The sequence below is a fragment of the Cetorhinus maximus genome, chromosome 14 (assembly GCF_964194155.1).
Source record: "Cetorhinus maximus chromosome 14, sCetMax3.hap1.1, whole genome shotgun sequence".
Taxonomy (NCBI): domain Eukaryota; kingdom Metazoa; phylum Chordata; class Chondrichthyes; order Lamniformes; family Cetorhinidae; genus Cetorhinus; species Cetorhinus maximus.
In genome coordinates, this window is record NC_135892.1 from 43,476,682 (window position 1) to 43,494,597 (window position 17,916).

Below are 17,916 nucleotides of genomic sequence, written 5' to 3' on the forward strand. Positions count from 1 at the left end.
GCAGCGCACATACCCTCAGTGTTCAGGCTCATGTCATGGACACACAGCCGTATAATTTTAAATACACCTGATCCTTTGCTAGCCTTCAGCACCTGACCCCTTCAGGAGCACAGCGTTACTGGACACAGATGTTGAAGAGTTAAGGGGCCAGCCCCACCTCAAAGGTGCTGAGAGCACACAGAGAGAATGACGGAACTCTGTGATGCCTGCCCACGACACTCTGGCAGCAATGACAAGCACCATCAAAGTGCAGGCATCACTATTGTGTCCAGTGAGTGTGAAACTGGACCCATCACTTTGCTCTGAATGTTACACACTGCACGGGGAAAAGGCCCTGGACTGAGACACTTGCCTTTTTCTTGTGCAGGAACCAAGGTTTCATATCTGAGTGACACGAACACTGCTCACCATAACAAGAAGTCATAGGAAAGGAGACATCCTTGGGAGTTTATTTACAGTAGTGAACGTTATGTACACCCATGGCAGGCTGTGCAACTACATCTTCTTAACCTTCCTAACCTTGCTGCTACGTCTTGGTGCTCCCCCGACATCCACAGCAAAGGTGGAGGCAGCTGACAGCTACGCCCTGTCTGTGATGACTTCAGTGTGCGTCCTCTAGAGGGCCGAGACCTGGAAGACCCCGGCTGCTTTGGGTGTCCTGCTGTGGGCCAGGTGCACCCTCCTCGGCCTGTGGAGCTGGAGGTGATGGGATCACAGGAAGAGGAGATTTGGATCGGTCGGACATTCTTGGAGTCACCTGGGTGGATTGTCCCAGGGTGTTGAGCTGCTGGCCCTACTCTCGATGGGTGCTCATTGACTCCTTAAGGAGAAGGGGAATCTGGAATGAGTTTGAGCTGCCCACACCCCTCTCGTGTTGCCACTGTTGGAGGCCAACTATGGCATTTTTATGATAATAGATGATTGTAGTAATGGACGTCAGTATTAGACACTATACGGTACTCTGTACTAGATATGGGGTCACCTGACCTGGGGTTGAAGGTCAGATAGCACATGTTGGAACCTATCGAGATAGAATTCAGTTACTACAGATATGTGTTCATATTAGGAAAATGTGTTATCAATAAAGTTAGCTCAGCTACAATGTCGATGGCCTGTGTGCATCATTGAAACAAAAAAAAAGACATGGTGTCAGAAGTAAACTAAACACAACAATAGAGGTTCTGAAACCACCGACAGAGCTCAGTTTGGAGGGAAATCTCGCCGAAAGCTGGAGGAGGTTCCAGCAACGATTCGAGCTGTACCTCACAGCGACAGGCAGTGATAAAAAAGAACATCAGTTACAGTCTTCCATCTTTCTTCACATAGCAGGAGAAGAAGCCCTAGAAGTCTATAACATGTTCACTTTTGAAAGTGATGAGAAACGAAATGACTTTAAAGAAATAATGGAAAAATTTGAGGTTAATGCAGCCTTAAGATAAACAGGATGTATGAAAGATATCGATCTTTTACATGCACGCAAAGCAGTGACAACATTAGTCAGTACATAATTGAGCTGAGAAAATTAGCTAAATTGTGTGAATTTGGATAGCTTGAAGAATCACTCATCCGAAATAGAATAATTTGCAGGTTTGCAAATGACATCCTGAAAGAATGGCTTTTGAAAGAAGTTGATCTCACGTTGTAGAAAGCAATAAATACCTGCAGAGCGGCAGAAACAACAAAATGCCCGATTAAAGGGATGACAGAAGATGATAAGCCAAATACGGTCAAGCAGTTAGATGCAGTTAAACAGAAGCAGCCCCGGGAAAGAACAAATAGACAGTCTGAACGTAAAAAGAATGAAACTGCTATTAAAACATTTAAATGCAACTGATGCGGAACAGAGCATTTACCACGTAGTTGTCCAGGCTATGGAAAGCAATGTAAGAACTGTGATAAACTAAATCACTTTGCTAAGATGTGTAAATCAAAGAAAGTGCACACTGTTGACACATTCACTGAACCTGAACTTTTCGTTGGTGCAGGAACAATAAATTCCAAAGAAGACGAATGGAAGGTTGATTTAAAAATTGGCAACATGATGGTGAATTTCAAGCTTGACACAAGTGCACAAGCAAATGTTATAAGCCTGTCTCATAAGATAAGCAAAGAAAAACAACTAACTAAAGCAAAAGTGAAGCTGTCTACTTATACAGGTGAATAAACTGCTGCAGAAGGCTTGAGACAAAAAACAGTCTCAAGCACTTCCATTCATAGTGGTGAAAACTGATGTAAAATCTATTCTTGGAATCAAAGCTTGTGAAAACCTAAAGCTAATCAAGAGAATAATGTCTGTCACCACTGATGACATCCTCAGCGAGTATGAAGAATCCACGGGATTGGCTGCCTAAAAGAAGAACACACAATCAAGATTGATGAAACTGTGACACCGAAAATATACTTGCCCAGGAAAATACCAGTAATGCTGAGAGACCGACTGAAAGCAGAGTTGGACAGAATGGAGAAACTTCACATCATTAAGAAAATTGAAGAACTGACAAAGTGGGTTAATCCAATTGTAATTGTAGAAAAATAAGATGGGAATCTGCGAGCCTGTCTGGGTCCCAGAGACCTAAACCAGGCAGTACAACAAGAGAGCATTACCAGCTGCCCACAAAAGAAGCGATCACGTGTAAGTTAAATGATGCTAAATATTATTCAGTCTTGCATGTGAGTTCAGGCTTCTGACAGGTCAAGCTGAATGAACGCAGCTCCTATCTTTGTACCTTCAGCACACTTTATGGGTGATACAAGTTTTTGCGCTTACCTTTTGGTATTAATTCAGCTCCAGAGATGTTCCACACAATGAAGCAGCTGTTTGAAGGGTTAGAGGGCATGGAAACCTATATCGACGATATGCTGGTCTGGGGAGCCTCACAAGAAGAACACAACCACAGATTGAGGCAGGTGCTGGCCAGAGCTAGAGAAGGAACCTCAAGTTGAAGAAGGAAAAGTGCAAAATAGGCCTTCATGAAATCAAATACTTGGGACATGTACTAACAAGTGAGGGACTGAAGCCAGACCTGAGTAAAATTGAAGCATGCCACCCCCAGAACGTAAGAAAGACTTGGAGAGGTTTTTGGGAATGGTGACCTTGGGAAACTCATTCCGAACATGTCAGACCTGACAGCACCTCTCAGAGAACTTCTACAAAATGATGTGAATGGCATTGGGAACAAAGTTACCAGGAAGCTTTGACCAGTCTGAAGAGAATACTGACCTAGGCACCAGTGTTGAAGTATTATGATGTCAGTCAGCCAGTAAAGGTTTCAGTGGACGCTTCAAAGACTGGCCTAGGAGCTGTCCTCTTGCAAAACGAGGCACCAGTGGCATACGCTTCAGAGGCAATGACTGAAACACGGCAGTGGTATGCCCAAATAGAGAAAGAAATGCTAGCAATTGTGTTTGGCCTAGAACGCTTCCATCAGTTTGTCAGTGGCAAAGACGTGGAGGTAGAGTCTGATCATAAGCCTTTGTAAACTATACTTAAAAAGCCCCTGAACTGTTCACCACCAAGAATCCAAAGATTACTAATGTGTCTGCAGAAGTACCAGGTCAGAGTTAAATACAAACTGGGCAAGGAAATGTACATCGCAGGCACTCTATCACATGCATACCTACCCATCACAGGGGAAGAGGATAAAAAAACGTAAACACAGGTTCACATGCTGACAAAGAACTTACCTGTGGCTGTAGCCAAACTGGTTGAGATCAGGGAAGTGACCAAGAATGACACTAACCCTGGGAAAACTGTAGCAGATTGTGCAAACTGGCTGGCCCACACATCAGAGCAGAGCCCCTTCTGCTGTACAAGAGTAGTGGAACTTTCACGAGGAGCTTCATGTAGCAGAAGGAATACTTTTCAAGGGAGAAAAGATCATAATTCCTGCAACACTGTGGAAAGAAATGCTGCAACGCATACATGAAAGTCACCTTGGCACAGAAACATGCAGGAGAAGAGTTCGAGATGTAATGTATTGGCCTGGAATGGGAATGCAAGTCAGTGAAATGGTGAATGCCTGTGTAGTGTGCCAAAAGTACAGTAAATTGCAACAAAAAGAACCACTTCAACCACACAGTTTTCCAGAGAGGTCCTGGCAGAAAATTGGAAGGGAGGCAATGGCGTAGTGGTATTGTCACTGGACTAGTAATCCAGAGACCCAGGGGAATGCTCTGTGGACCTGGGTTTGAATCCCACCATGGCAGATGGTGGAATTTGAATTCAATAAAATCTGGAATTGAAAGTCTAATGATGACCAAGAAACCATTGTCAATTGTTGTAAAAACCACTGTGTGGTTCACTAAAATCACTAAATCTACCTGGTTTGGCCTACATGTGACTCCAGACCCACAGCAAAGTTGTTGACTCTTAAATGCCCTCTGAAATGGCCTAGCAAGCCACTCAGTTGTAACAAATTGCTACAAAGCCTCAAAAAAGGAATAAAACTGGACAGACCTACCTGGGAACCAGAAACGACAACGGCAAGCTCAGGCCCATCGACCCTACAAAGTCCTCCTTTCTAGCATCTGGGTGCTAGTGCCAAAATTGTGATTATTGTCTCACAAACTTACAGATAATGCCCAGATGCCACCATCACCATCCCTGGATACATTCTGGCAGGATAGACCCAGCAGAGGTGGTGGCACAGTGGTATACAGCCAGGAGGAAGTTGCCCTGGGAGTCCTCAACACCAACTCCGGACCCCATGAAGTCTCATGGCATCAGGTCAAATATGGGCAAGGAAACCTCCTGCTGATTACCATGTACTGCCCTCCTTCAGCTGATGAAGCAGTGCTCCTCCATGTTGAACACCACTTGGAGGAAATACTGATGGTGGCAAGGATGCAGAATGTACTCTAGGTGGGGGACTTCAATGTCCATCACCAAGAGTGGCTTGGTAGCACCACTACTGACCAAGCTGGCCAAGTCCTAAAGGACATAGCTGCAGACTGGGTCTGCAGCAGGTCCCACATAGGGAAAAACATGCTTGACCTCATCCTCACCAACCTGCCTGCCGCACATTCACCTGTAGGAGTGACCACTGCACAGTCCTCGTTGAGACAAAGTCCTGCCTTCACATTGAGAATACCCTCCATCGTTTGTGTGGCACTACCACCGTGCTAAATGAGATAGATTTTGAACAGATCTAGTAACTTTTCATGAAGATATAATAATGTCTACAATGTGATTGGAAATTATTTTAAAATAGAGTTCAATGGTGTCTATGTCAATGTGTGTGTATGTCTTAATTGGATTGAAGTCAGCTGGTGTAGAGGCTTTGATATAGAAGAGAAGTAGGTTTGAAATGGTAATTAGATAAACATAGAGAAATAGAAGGTGAGGTGTAAAGGAGGCAATTTGCATTTTTAAATAGACCATTCAAAGGAGCGAGTGAAATATTTCACCTAACCAGGTGAAGCTCAGAAACAATGGGCAGAAATTTTCACTCGGCGGGTGGGCTCACGCCCAACCCACTTGAGCGAGAAATGATGTGCGTTGACGTCGGCTGAGCATGCCAACATCAACGCGTGGTTGCGCGAAAGTTCGGTTGACAGGTGTGCACCGGAGTTGGCAGCATGCCCGCTGACAATTAAAAGGCCTGTTAAGGCCATTAATTCATCAGTTAAGCTACATTTTTCGCTGCCCATCGAACCTAATGGTTGGCGGGCAGGCGAAAAGGCCAAGCGGCCTTTGCATTGTTTTGGAAACTACATCCACAGTAGGGATGAGGTTTCCAAAAGCAAATAAAAATAAAGTAAAAGTTTTACAATTGAATTAATAACATGTGCCTGCTCATGTGACAGAGTCACATGAGGTGACATGTTTTATTACATTTTTATTTTCTTTATCTTTTTTTTAAACAGCGCTTCATCTCCCTGAGGCGGCTCTATGCCTCAGGGAGATTATGAAACACTCACTAGCACGCATGCGCGAAGTTCACGCTTGGCCCACTCGACCTCCTTGGAGGGCCCCACATACAGCGCTGACCATTGCCGCTCATGTTTCACACAGGGCTGGCCTTAATTGGCCTGCCAGCGTGAAATCGCGGTGCGGTGTCTGTTTAAATCTATGTGCCTTACCGGGAGTCTATCTGAGAGTCAGATACATAAGGGGATTTTTGTAGTTATTATAGTAGTAATTTTGCAGACATATGTATGTGCTTACAATCTTTCTTGTATTAATAAATGTTTAATTTAGTTTTATAAAAAACCTCTTGAGAGACTTGGTGGTCTTATTACTACTGAATTCAAAGCCTGCATCTTGAAACATACAAATTGCAACAATGGGTCATGACAGTTGTTTCAAGTTTCCCTCTGGGATTCGAACAACTCAGGCTTTACCATCAGCTGTGCCATAATAAACTCAAGACTGGGCATCCATGAGGTGCTGTGGGCCATCAGCAGCAGCAAAATTGGACTCAAACACAATCTGTAACCTCACGTCCCAGCATATCCCCACTCTACCATTACCATCAAGCCAGAGGATCAAAAACAAAAATTGTTGGAAAAACTCAGCAAGTCTGACAGCATCTGTGGAGAGAAAGACAGAGTTAACGTTTCGAGTCCATGTGACTCTTCAGAACCCAGAGGATCAACCCTGGTTCAATGAAGAGTACTGGAGGGGATGCCAGGAGCACCACCAGGCATACTTAAAAATGAGTTGTCAACCTGATGAAGCAATAGCACAGGACTACTTGCAAGCCAAACCGCATAAGCAGCAGGTGATAGACAGAGCTAAGCGATCCCACAACCAATGGGTCAGATCTAAGCCCTGTAGTCCTGCCACATCCAGTCGTGAATTGTGCTGGACAATTAAATAAAGGAGGAGGCCCCACAAATATCCCCATCCTCAACGATGGGAGAGCCCAGCACATCAGTGCAAAAGATAAGGCAAAAGCATTTGCAACAATGTTCAGTCAGAAGTGCTGAGTGAATGATCCACCTCGGCATCCTCTGGAGGTCCCCAGCATCATAGATACCAGTCTTCAGCCAATTCAATTCACTCCATGTGATATCAAGAAACAGCTGAAGGCACTGGATACTGCAAAGGCTATGGGCCCGGACAATACTGAAGACTTGTGCTCCAGAACTTGCTGTGCTCCTAGCCAAGTTGTTCCAGTTACAACCTGGCATCCCCACGGCTATGTGGAAAATTGCCCAGGTATGTCCTGTACACAAAAAGCAGGACAAATCCAACCCAGCCAATTACCACCCCATCAGTCTACTCTCGATCATCAGTAAAGTAATGGAAGGTATCATCAACTGTGCTATCAAGTGGCACTTGTTTAGCAATAACCTACTCACTGACACTCAGTTTGGGTTCTGCCAGGGCCACTCAGCTCCTGACCTCACTACAGCCTTTGTTCAAACATGGACAAAAGAGCTGATCTCCCAAGATGAGGTGAAAGTGACTGCCCTTGACATCAAGGCAGCATTTGACCAAGTGTAGCATCAAGGAGCCCTAGCAAAACTGGAGTCAATGGGAATTAGTGGGAAAACTCTCCACTGGTTGGAGTCATACCTGACACAAAGGAAGATGGTTGTGGTTGTTGGAGATCAGTTGTATCAGCTCCAGGACATTACTGCAGGAGTTCCTCAGGGTAGAGTCCTTGGCCCAACCATCTTCAGCTGCTTCATTAATGACCTTCCTTCCATCATAAGGTCAGAAGTGGGGATGTTCACTGATGATTGCACAATGTTCAGCACCATTCGCAACTCCTCAGATACTGAAACAGTCCATGTCCAAAACCTGGGCAATATCCAGGCTTGGGCTGACAAGTGGCAAGTAACATTCGTGCCACACAAGTGCCAGGCAATATCCATCTCCACCAAGAGAGAATCTAAACATCGCCCCTTGGCATTACCATCACTGAATTCCCCATTATCAACATCCTGGGGGTTACTATTGACCAAAAACTAACTGGGCGAGCCATATAAATATGGTGGCTACAAGTGCATGTCAGAGGCTAGGAATCCTGCGATGAGTAACCCACCTCCTGATCCCCCAAAGCCTCTACAAGGCACAAGTCAGGAGTGTGTTGGAATACTCTCCACTTGCCTGGATGAGTGCAGCTCCCACGACACTCAAGAAGCTCAACACCATCCAGGACAAAGCAGCCCGTTTGTTTGCCACCCCATCAACAAACTTTCACTTCCTCCACCACCGACGCACAGAGCAGCAGTGTGTACCATCTACAAGGTGCACTGCAGGAATTCACCAAGGCTCGTTAGACAGCACCATCCAAACCCACAACCACTACCATCTAGAAGGACAAGGGCTGCGGATAGATGGGAACACCACCACCTAGAAATTCTCCCCCAAGTCATTCACCATCCTGACTTGGAAATATATGGCTGGTCCTTCACTGTCATTGGGTCAAAATCCTGGAACTCCCTCCCTAACACTCTACGGGCATACCTACACCACATGGACTGCAGCGATTCAAGAAGGCAGCTCACCACCACCTTCTCAAGGGCCACTAGGGATGGGCAATAAATGTTGGCCCAGCCAGTGAAACCCACATCCCATGAATGAATAGAAAAAAAACTTGTTCACATTTGACAACAGTGAGTGCCAACTAGCAGTAGATTATTGCTGAAAGTTTTTTGAGTCTGTGCTGTTGAGAAATGCTGGTAAGAGCATCACCGTAATAAATCATTTAAAATCCATTTTTGCTCGCCACTTTGTACCTGAAGTGCTCATCTCAGATAATGGTCCACAATTCTCAGTTACTGAGTTTTGCAAATGTGCACAGGACAGGGAGTTTTGCCACACTACATCAAGTCCCAAATATCCATAATCCAATGGAATGGTGGAACATACCATGCAGATCTTAAAGCACCTGCTGAAGAAGGCAAAGGCAGAGAGAAGACACCCCTACCTGGCTGTGCTAGATTTCAGGAATACTCCATTAGAGGGCATTGGACCATTTCCAACACAGCTGCTGATGGGGAGATGACTAAGAACTAAGCTTCCAATTGCACCCCAACTATTATTCCCACAGCCAGTGAGCTACAGTATGTAGGACCTGCTCAAACTGAGACAGCAGAAGCAGAAACAGTACTTTGATTGAGGTGCCCGACCTCTGCCTGACCTCAACATGGGAGAGACAGTGAGGACTCAGCATGAAGGGATCTGGAATCTGCTGTTGCCACAGGAGATGCAGGAGAATCAAGGTCTTGCATAGTGCAGACTCCAAACAGACAATAGTACAGGAGAAACTGGAAATCCTTACAGAAAACAAATGAAATGCAACCCTGCTCTGAACCAGAAAGTATAGCTGAAGATCAAAAACCAGAATGTACCAGTGAAGCAACAGATAACCAGACAAAGCCGGAGAGTCCTGAAAACTATCCAAGTGGTGATAGTGACACAGAGCTGGAGAAGGCCCCTCGTCCGTCACAATCACCTGTGTCACCATTCAGAACATCCAGTGGAAGAAATGTGAAAAATCCACAGAGATACTGAGATGAGTAAAAGGCAAAACAGACCAAGACAGAGTGAGAAAGAATAGATAACAGAGTTTATGTACTTGAGTTGTATGAAAGTTTTTTTTAAAGAAAGGAAATGTCATGATAATAATTGATTGTGGTAGTGGACTCCAGTATTAGATACTGTACAGTATTCTGCATAGATATGGGGTCACCTGACCTGGGGGTTGAAGGTTAGATAGCACATGTTGGAGCCTGCCTTGATAGAATATAGTGCAGATATGTGTTCATGTTAGGAAAATGTGTTATCAATAAAGTTAGCTCAACTACAATGTTGACAGCCTGTGTACATCATTGAAACAAAAAAACAAGACAGGTGTTAGCGATGGAGTTGAGCCCGTGCAGCACTGCAGGACTGATATCCTGGGCCAAGTTCTCCGTGGCGGCTGCCATCCTGCCCGTATTGACCTCAGTGTGTTGGCATGCTGGTGCTATTACCTCAGACCAAAGGCTGACTGACTCCTCCATCGTCCCTGCAATCTAAGAATTGCACCAGACATCCCTTCCTGATGTTCCCGTGATTGTTTTTGCAGCTCCACCAACAGATTGAGGACTGTGTCCAAAGACTCATCATCTGATTCGGGCTCAGCAGGTTCCTTGCCTCCAGCAGTCCTCCGAGTGCTGGTGACCAAGGAAGCCCCTGCCCCAGCCCCATCCTGACAGATGGAGAGAGTATGAGCAAGGTGCATGCCAGCCCAAATGAGAAGGATGTCATGTATGCTGAGTGGAGCCTTGGACTGGATGAGGAGGCTGTCCCCAGAGGAGATGAGGCCAAATGGAGATGTGAGGGTGTGTGTGAGAGTCAGTGGTGATGTCCCTTGAGCTGGCAGTGAATGAGATGGCAGTGAATGTGTGATGGGCTTGTGAGTGGGTGAGCTGAGCTTGATGAGATGGTTGCATTCCCCTGGCAGCACGGATGGGGTCATTCGTCATTTTTCTGCACTGGATGGTCGACCTCTTGTGTGCAGCATTGACACTGACCACCTCTGCCACTGCTTCCCAAGCCAGAGTGGTGATACAGATGGGCCTCCTGCGGCCAGAGCAGGGGTAGAGGACATCGCGGCGAGCCTCCATGGTGTCCAGAAGGCGTTCCAGGGATATTCACTAAATAGGGGGTGCTGCAATCTTCCTGTCTTTTGGGGCCATGTCTTCACCGGAGCAGTCCTGGGCTGCAAGCATTGAGAACTGTGTGTGTGGCTGCATTTTAAATATGGCACCTGGCATGAGGAGGTGGCAAGGTAATGGCATGGAAGGCAAATCGGAGGCAGCCACCAGCGATCGGCATGTTTCCTGTGACCGCATAATTTACGAGGCGGGAAGGGAACGATATGGCGTGAAAATTCCCCATTGTGGCTGGCGGTTAAAACATTTTTGTTGATGCCCGCTACCAGACTTATTGCAAATCTGGGATGATTCCTCCCATACTCTTCACATTCAGATGGGAAAGGCATGCTAATTGCATCAATATGAAGATATCAGAGATCAAGTTTAGATAATTTGCTGTCACTTGCAGAATCTAATTTTCACCATTGTATTTTTTTTGCATCTTCATGAAACTTTACAGACTATGCAGGTCATGGAATTATGGCTTGGTGCCCTTACGCTAGTATGTCTTCTACCACCTCTCACAGCATTTGTAACAGTGTAAAAGTGATGGCCCATATTTTTCGAAAATGTTTGACCCTTCCTCTCTCTATTTGTAATCTTTTGTAAGCTATTTGTTGCTTTGACTGTATAATACCAGCATAGCCCTTTATGGATGTCTTGAAGGAGTCTATAGCATAAATATTGATTTCTGCATTTACCTTGATTGTGACTAGTAGAGATATCGCAATCAAAGGTGGGATTTCAGGTATGTCACAAGATAGGTTTGGATGAAGAAGGCCTATTTGATCTTATCCTTCTAGAACATCAAGTTTACTGCCTTCCCCTTACAGCAGCTAGCTGTTTCTCAGATAAACCCAGTATCCTTGCATCCATCATCCCTCCTGACAATCTGTTCATAACCCTTCATGTAAGGAAATACTTCAATGCCTGTCCTAAACCTGCCTTCAGAAGCCTGAGCCTGATCCCACATGTCCTATTGCCTTGGCATGTCAGAAAGTAATGCTGCAGATTTACTTTGTCTAGCCTTTATGTGCTTTATATAGGTTTATAAGGTTCTTGCTATTTTGACTCTTTTTAAGGTTGAAAAACCCTCACTTATCAGGTTATTTCTCAGGGCTCATCCCTCTGACACCAGAGACCAACCTCACTGCACTCCTCTGGGCAGTATCTAGGCCTTGAATGGCCTGAGGCATGGTGCAGCTTCAGAATTATTCCTGGGAATCTGAACTCAACAAATTTGATAATATAACCCAGGACTCTGTTCACTTTGCTGACTGACATCTCATACTTTTGGACATGGAGATCAATTGATCAATAGTCGATATGAGACAAAACTACTTCACATGTTACAGCTCAGTCAAGGCTAAACTATTAGAGCTTGGCCTATAGGTCTTCAACACCGTATTTTCTTTTCTACTTCTTCAATCTTATTTATGATGAATAGCATCAGGGACTTAAACATTGATCAATACTGTACCACCCAAGAGGCAAATATACTAAAGGTACTGAGTATTTGGGTTTTAGTTTTAATTGTGATGAAACATTGCAAACCGAATTCAAAGCTATTTATTGCAGAACATCCCACACTTACTTATTTTGGTGATATTCACTACTTTAATAGCCATATTCGAGCAGTCATAGAAGAAGTCTATCATGCCTCCTATAGCTTCCTGAAAGAACTCCACTCGGTAGTATTTCCCAATACTTGTCCAATATCCTTTTGAATTTTCCCTTTTTAATGTTTTCTTCTATTCATTATCGATTTTGCTTCCACTATGTTGTCTTGGTAGGGTATTCCTCACAAAAAATTATCCTGCCCTCAACCCTTTCATTCTTTTGGTGATGATCCTAAGTTGGTGCCTCACTTAACCATAGAAAACTTTTCCCTGTTTACCTTATCAAATTTTGGACACTCTATCAGTTTTCCACTTTATTTTTCTGTTCCAGTGAAAATATCCTAATCTGTCCTCATATCCAAAAGCCTGTCATGACCAGGTTTTTGTCTCTTAATGGAAGTGCAAATCAGGTCGCAAAATGTTGAACTTAGCTTTTTTTGCCGAATAAACAATTTGCCACTTCCATCCTGACCCCATATCATTTTCAAGTTGCCTTTTGGGTACAAATGCACATGCACCTCTTCTGAGGTTGGAGTCCCCATTGTGAGGACTGCAGGAAAATTATATTTCCTCCTGCACACTATTTTCATGTGCTTGTGTGGATTTTGTAATCTGTCAGGAAGATATAATAATGTTATTGGAATTTATTGTAAAATAGAGGTATCTGTTTGTGTGTGTGTGTGTGTGTTTGTGTGACTTAATTGGATTAAAGGCAGCTGGTCTGAAGGCTTTGATGAGGTAGAAGATGAGCTAGATTTAAAATGTTAAGTAGGTAAACATAGGTGTCAAGGGAACATTTGCATTTTAAAATAAACCAGACTAGATTGTTTTCAAAAGAGGGAGTGAAATATTACACCTAGCCGTGTGAAGTTTAGAAACAGTGTGTTTATTTTTCTCAAAGATTATTGGTAAAACTTAGTACTATGAAATATTTTTGTTATCAGAAAGGTAAAGTCCAAAGACATAATGAAACAATAGGAATTTGCATTCAAAGGGGAAATATGTATAAAGGAGTGAAGTCTGTGTGTAAGGGTAAACATTCTGAGATCTAACAAGTGTGAAAAGTTTTCAGCATCTATGCCTCAAGCTGCTGTCTTCAAAGAACTGAGGTTAGGAAAACTCACTTTGAATTCGACTGGTTCAGGGCATTGAATGTGTGTCACCTTGCCTGGGTCTTTTAAAATCTATGTGTCTTATTGTTGCTTTAACAAAAGTATAACTGGGAGTCAGATTAATTAGGGGATTTAGAAGTTATTATAGTAGTAATTTGTCGATGTATGTGTTTAAAATCATTTCTCTTATTAATAAATGTTTAATCTAGTTTTGTAAAAATCTATAAGACTTGGTAGTCTTATTACAACTGAATTCGAGGCACGCATCTTGAAATTTACACAAATTGCAAAACAGATGTGGCAGTTGTTTCAACTTTCCCTTTGAGATTTGAACAACTCAGCATTTACCATCAGCTGTGCCATAACATAATTTGGGCTCTTTGCAGGATATATTTGAAATTCCTTGATTGGTTTGGAGTTGGTGAATCTTAAGGTTACGAGTATGAGAAGCACTTTGAATTCAGGAGTTGGTGTGAGGTTTTTTTAAAGTGGTGAGACTGCAATATGGCTTTGGCAGTTGCTTAGACTTGTCTGGGAGCTGAAATTCTAACTTTGACTGGTTTACAAAAGGTAACTACAGGTAAGTTAATGGAATTGGTGGATAAATTACAATTGGGGTTACCTGCAGGGGCAAAGAAAGCAGGCATAATTGAAGGCATGGCACAGCAGTTAAAGTTGGAAGTGATACCTGACACTAGTGAGTCACAGCTGGAGGTAGTGAGACTTCAGTTAGAAATTAAAGAGCTTGAATTTGAACAAACAAAGGAACTGAGAAAACTTGAATTGCAGACAAACAAAAAGGAAAAAGAATTGGAAATGACAAAACTGGAGCTAGAGGCAGCTGAAAAAGACAGGGCAATTCAAAGGGAGCAAGTGGAAAGGCAGGAGAAAGAAAGGAAGCTGGAACTGGAACCCCAGGCAAAAGAGAAGGATAACGAAAGAGATGTAACCTAAAACCCAGTGGGGAGATGTTTAAATCAGCACAAGCACTTCTAAAGTTTGAGGAAAGAGATGTGGAAGCATTCTTTATATCATTTGAGAAGATAGATAAGCAAATGAAATGGCCACAGGAAAACTGGGTATTATTGTTACAATCCAGGTTGGTGGGTAGAGCACATGAGGTTTATGCTTCACTGTCAGAAGAAATATCGGTGAACTATGATGTGGTAAAAAAAGGCTATTGTGAGTGCGTATGAGTTGGTTCCTGAGCATACAGGCAGAAGTTTAGGAATATGAGAAAACAGCCTGGGAAAACTTATATTGAATTTGAAAGAGTAAAATAAAGTAATTTTGACCGGTGGTTACGGGCATTAAAGATAGAAACAACATATGCAGCTCTTAGAGAGGTAATTCTTTTGGAAGAATTTAAACATTCAATCCCTTTGGTAGTAAGAACTCATGTGGAGGAATGGGGGATTGAAATGGTAAGACAAGCAGCAGAGATAGCTGATGATTATGAGTTAGTTCATAGAGCTAAACCTTTTTTTTGGTCACTCTTTTAAAATAAAAAAGATAGAAAGTGGGAAGGTGAAGGGAAGGTGGGTAGTCAGGGAAGAGGAGTAGGTGGAATTTCGCAGGAAGTTTTTTCTCAGAACAAAAAGGAAGGTGCTGATGGTAGAAGTGACATTTGAAAATTGAGGCATTTTCATTGTAATAAAGTTGGACAGACAAAATCAGTGTGCTGGAAATTGCAGGGGAAATCTGTTGGAATTATAAGGGTGCAGAAAAGTTCTGGAAGTATAAGTACTGTGAGTTTATAGGTTCAGGCACAGGAAAAACCAATGGTTTGTGTACAGTTAAAACAGGGATAATCAGTGATAGGTAAAGAAGTGGGAATGAGTTCACAATTTACCCAAGAGAATTCAGAGGAGCAGATTGCAGAAATGTTTAAAGATTTTGTATGTGAAGGGAAAGTCTTTCCATGTGTACAAGGTGGAGTAAGTGAATATGTTAAAGTTTTAAGAGACACAGGGGCTAGTCAATCCTTAATGTGGTGGGATAGTGACATTTGTTGCTCAGAGGGAGTATTGCAGGAATGGGTGATAATAATTAGGGTTCATGGAGATGCTACACATATTCCATTGTGGAAGGTAAATTTAAAGGGTAAGTGGAAAACAGGTGAGGTGATTGTTGGAGTAGTGGAAAAATTGCCCATTGTAGGCGTTTGATTTATTCTGGATAATGATATAGCTGGATCACAAATGTGGGTGATGCCTATGATAGTTGCGCAGCCTGTATAAGTGCTCCCAATAGAAGCACTGCAGAGAGGGCATCCTAGATTATTTCTTGATTGTTTGATAACGAGATCATAGGCTCATAGTTTGATACAAGAAGAACGGGAAGTTCAAAGTCAGGGAGAAGGTGTGGAAATCCAATTAGCTGACACTATGTTTGATAAGGGTGTTCAGGAAGAAAGATTGAATGACAATTCAGCTGAAGTGTTTAACTCAAGGAGGTTAGTGGACTTACAGAAAAAGGATTTGCAAATAAAAGATTTATATCAGACAGCTTACTCAGAAACAGAGGCAAAGTGTGTTCCAGAATGTTATTACCTTAAGGCTAATGTTTTAATGAGAAAATGGAGGCCTTATCATGCTTCAGCAAATGAATGCTGGAGGGAGGTGCATCAGATTGTACTACCATTTGGATGTAGAAATGAGATTATGATGATAGTTCATAAAATTCCAATGGGGATACATTTAGGAATTAGAAAGACACAGGTGAAGATACAAAAACATTTTTTGTGGCCAGGATTGCATAGGGATGTATTCAAATTCTGTAGAACATGTCACACACGTCAGGTGATAAGGAAGCCACAAGCAGCGATTAAGCCAGCACCTTTAATTCTCATTCCAGCATTTGAAGAAGCTTTTACTAGGGTCATGATTGATTGTGTAGACTAAAAGTGGAAATCAGTACTTACTGACAATAATGGATGTGTCTACCAGGTTTCCTGAAACAATACCCTTGGGAAATGTTACAACAAAAAATTGTGGAAGAGTTAACTAGATTTTTTTTACAAGGTACATTCACATCAGGGTTCAAATGTCATGTCACAGCTGTTTAAGGAAGTAATGAACAGTTTGGAAATAAAACAGTTGAAGTCAACAGCTTATCATCCTTAGTCACAAGGGGCTTTGGAAAGATGGCACCAACTCTAAAAACTATGATGAGGGCGTACTTTCAAGATTATCCACAGGATTGGGATAGGGGAATTCCATTCTTGTTATTTGCTATTAGACATGCTCCTAATGCATCAATTGGTTTTTAGTCCTTTTGAACTAGTTTATGGTCATGAGGTAAGGGGGCCACTGAAATTGATTCATGAGAAATTGGTGGGTCAAAATTCAGAAACTACTCTCTTGGATTATATATCAAATTTCAGAGAGAGATTAGACAGTGCTTGTGAGTTGGCTAGCAAACATTTAAATATATCACAGCAAGTGATGAAAACGAAAGCAGACAGGCAAGCTATAGTTCGTAGTTTTGTTGCTGGGAAGGAAGTGCTAGTTCTCTTACCAGTACTGGGTGACTCATTAAAGGCAAGATTTAGTGGGCCTAACAAAATTGAAAAGAAGCTGAGTGAAGTGAATTATTTAATAAATACTCCAGTAAGAAGAAAGAAGCAGATGGTGTATCATGTAAATATGCTTAAAACGTACTTTGACAGGGAAGAGGAGTAAAAGGAGGTGTTAGTGGTGGTAGATAATTAGAAAGAATTAGAAATGCAGGATTCTGAAATTGATTTTCCTCTAATCAAGTTAGATAATGAGGTGGTATTTGAAAATTTCGATGTAATATTGAGTTACCTTCCAGACAAATGTCAAAGTGATTTGGAAAAGCTATTGCGGTCACACAAAAATATTTGTGGAATTAAGATGGGAAGGATGATTTTAGCCATACATGATGTATGCGTAGAATTTTCATCTTTAGTAAGGGAACATCCTTATAGATTAAATCCAGCAAAATTATCACAAGTACAGGAAGAAATCAAATTCATGCTTTAAAATGATATAATTGAGTCTAGTTGCAGTAACTGGAGTTTGCCTTTTGTGCTGGTGCTGAAACCAGATGGAACACAAAGACTGTGTGTGGACTATCGAAAGATGAATGCAGTGACAAAAGTAGATTAATATCCTATACTGCGGTTGGAAGACTGTATTGAGAAAGTGGGACGATCAAAATTTATCGCAAAGATTGACTTGCTGAAAGGATATTGGCAAGTAATGTTATTGGAGAAAGCAAAGGAGATATCAACTTTTGTGATGCCAGGTGGACTATATCAGTTTAAAGTCATGCCATTTGATATGAAAAATACACCTGCAACATTTCAAAGACTGACAAACAAAGTAATTGCAGGTCTGAGCAATTGTGCTGTTTATATTAACGACTTGATAGCTTTCAGTCAGATGTGGGAGGAACATTTACAACATCTGGAAGAATTATTTACTCGATCACAAGAAACTAATTTTGTGATGAACTAAGCTAAAAGTGAATTTGCAAAAGCGCAAGTTACGTATCTAGATCATACTATTGGACATGGTAAGGTGGCTCCGAGAGATCTGAAAGTCAAGGCTATTGTGGATTTC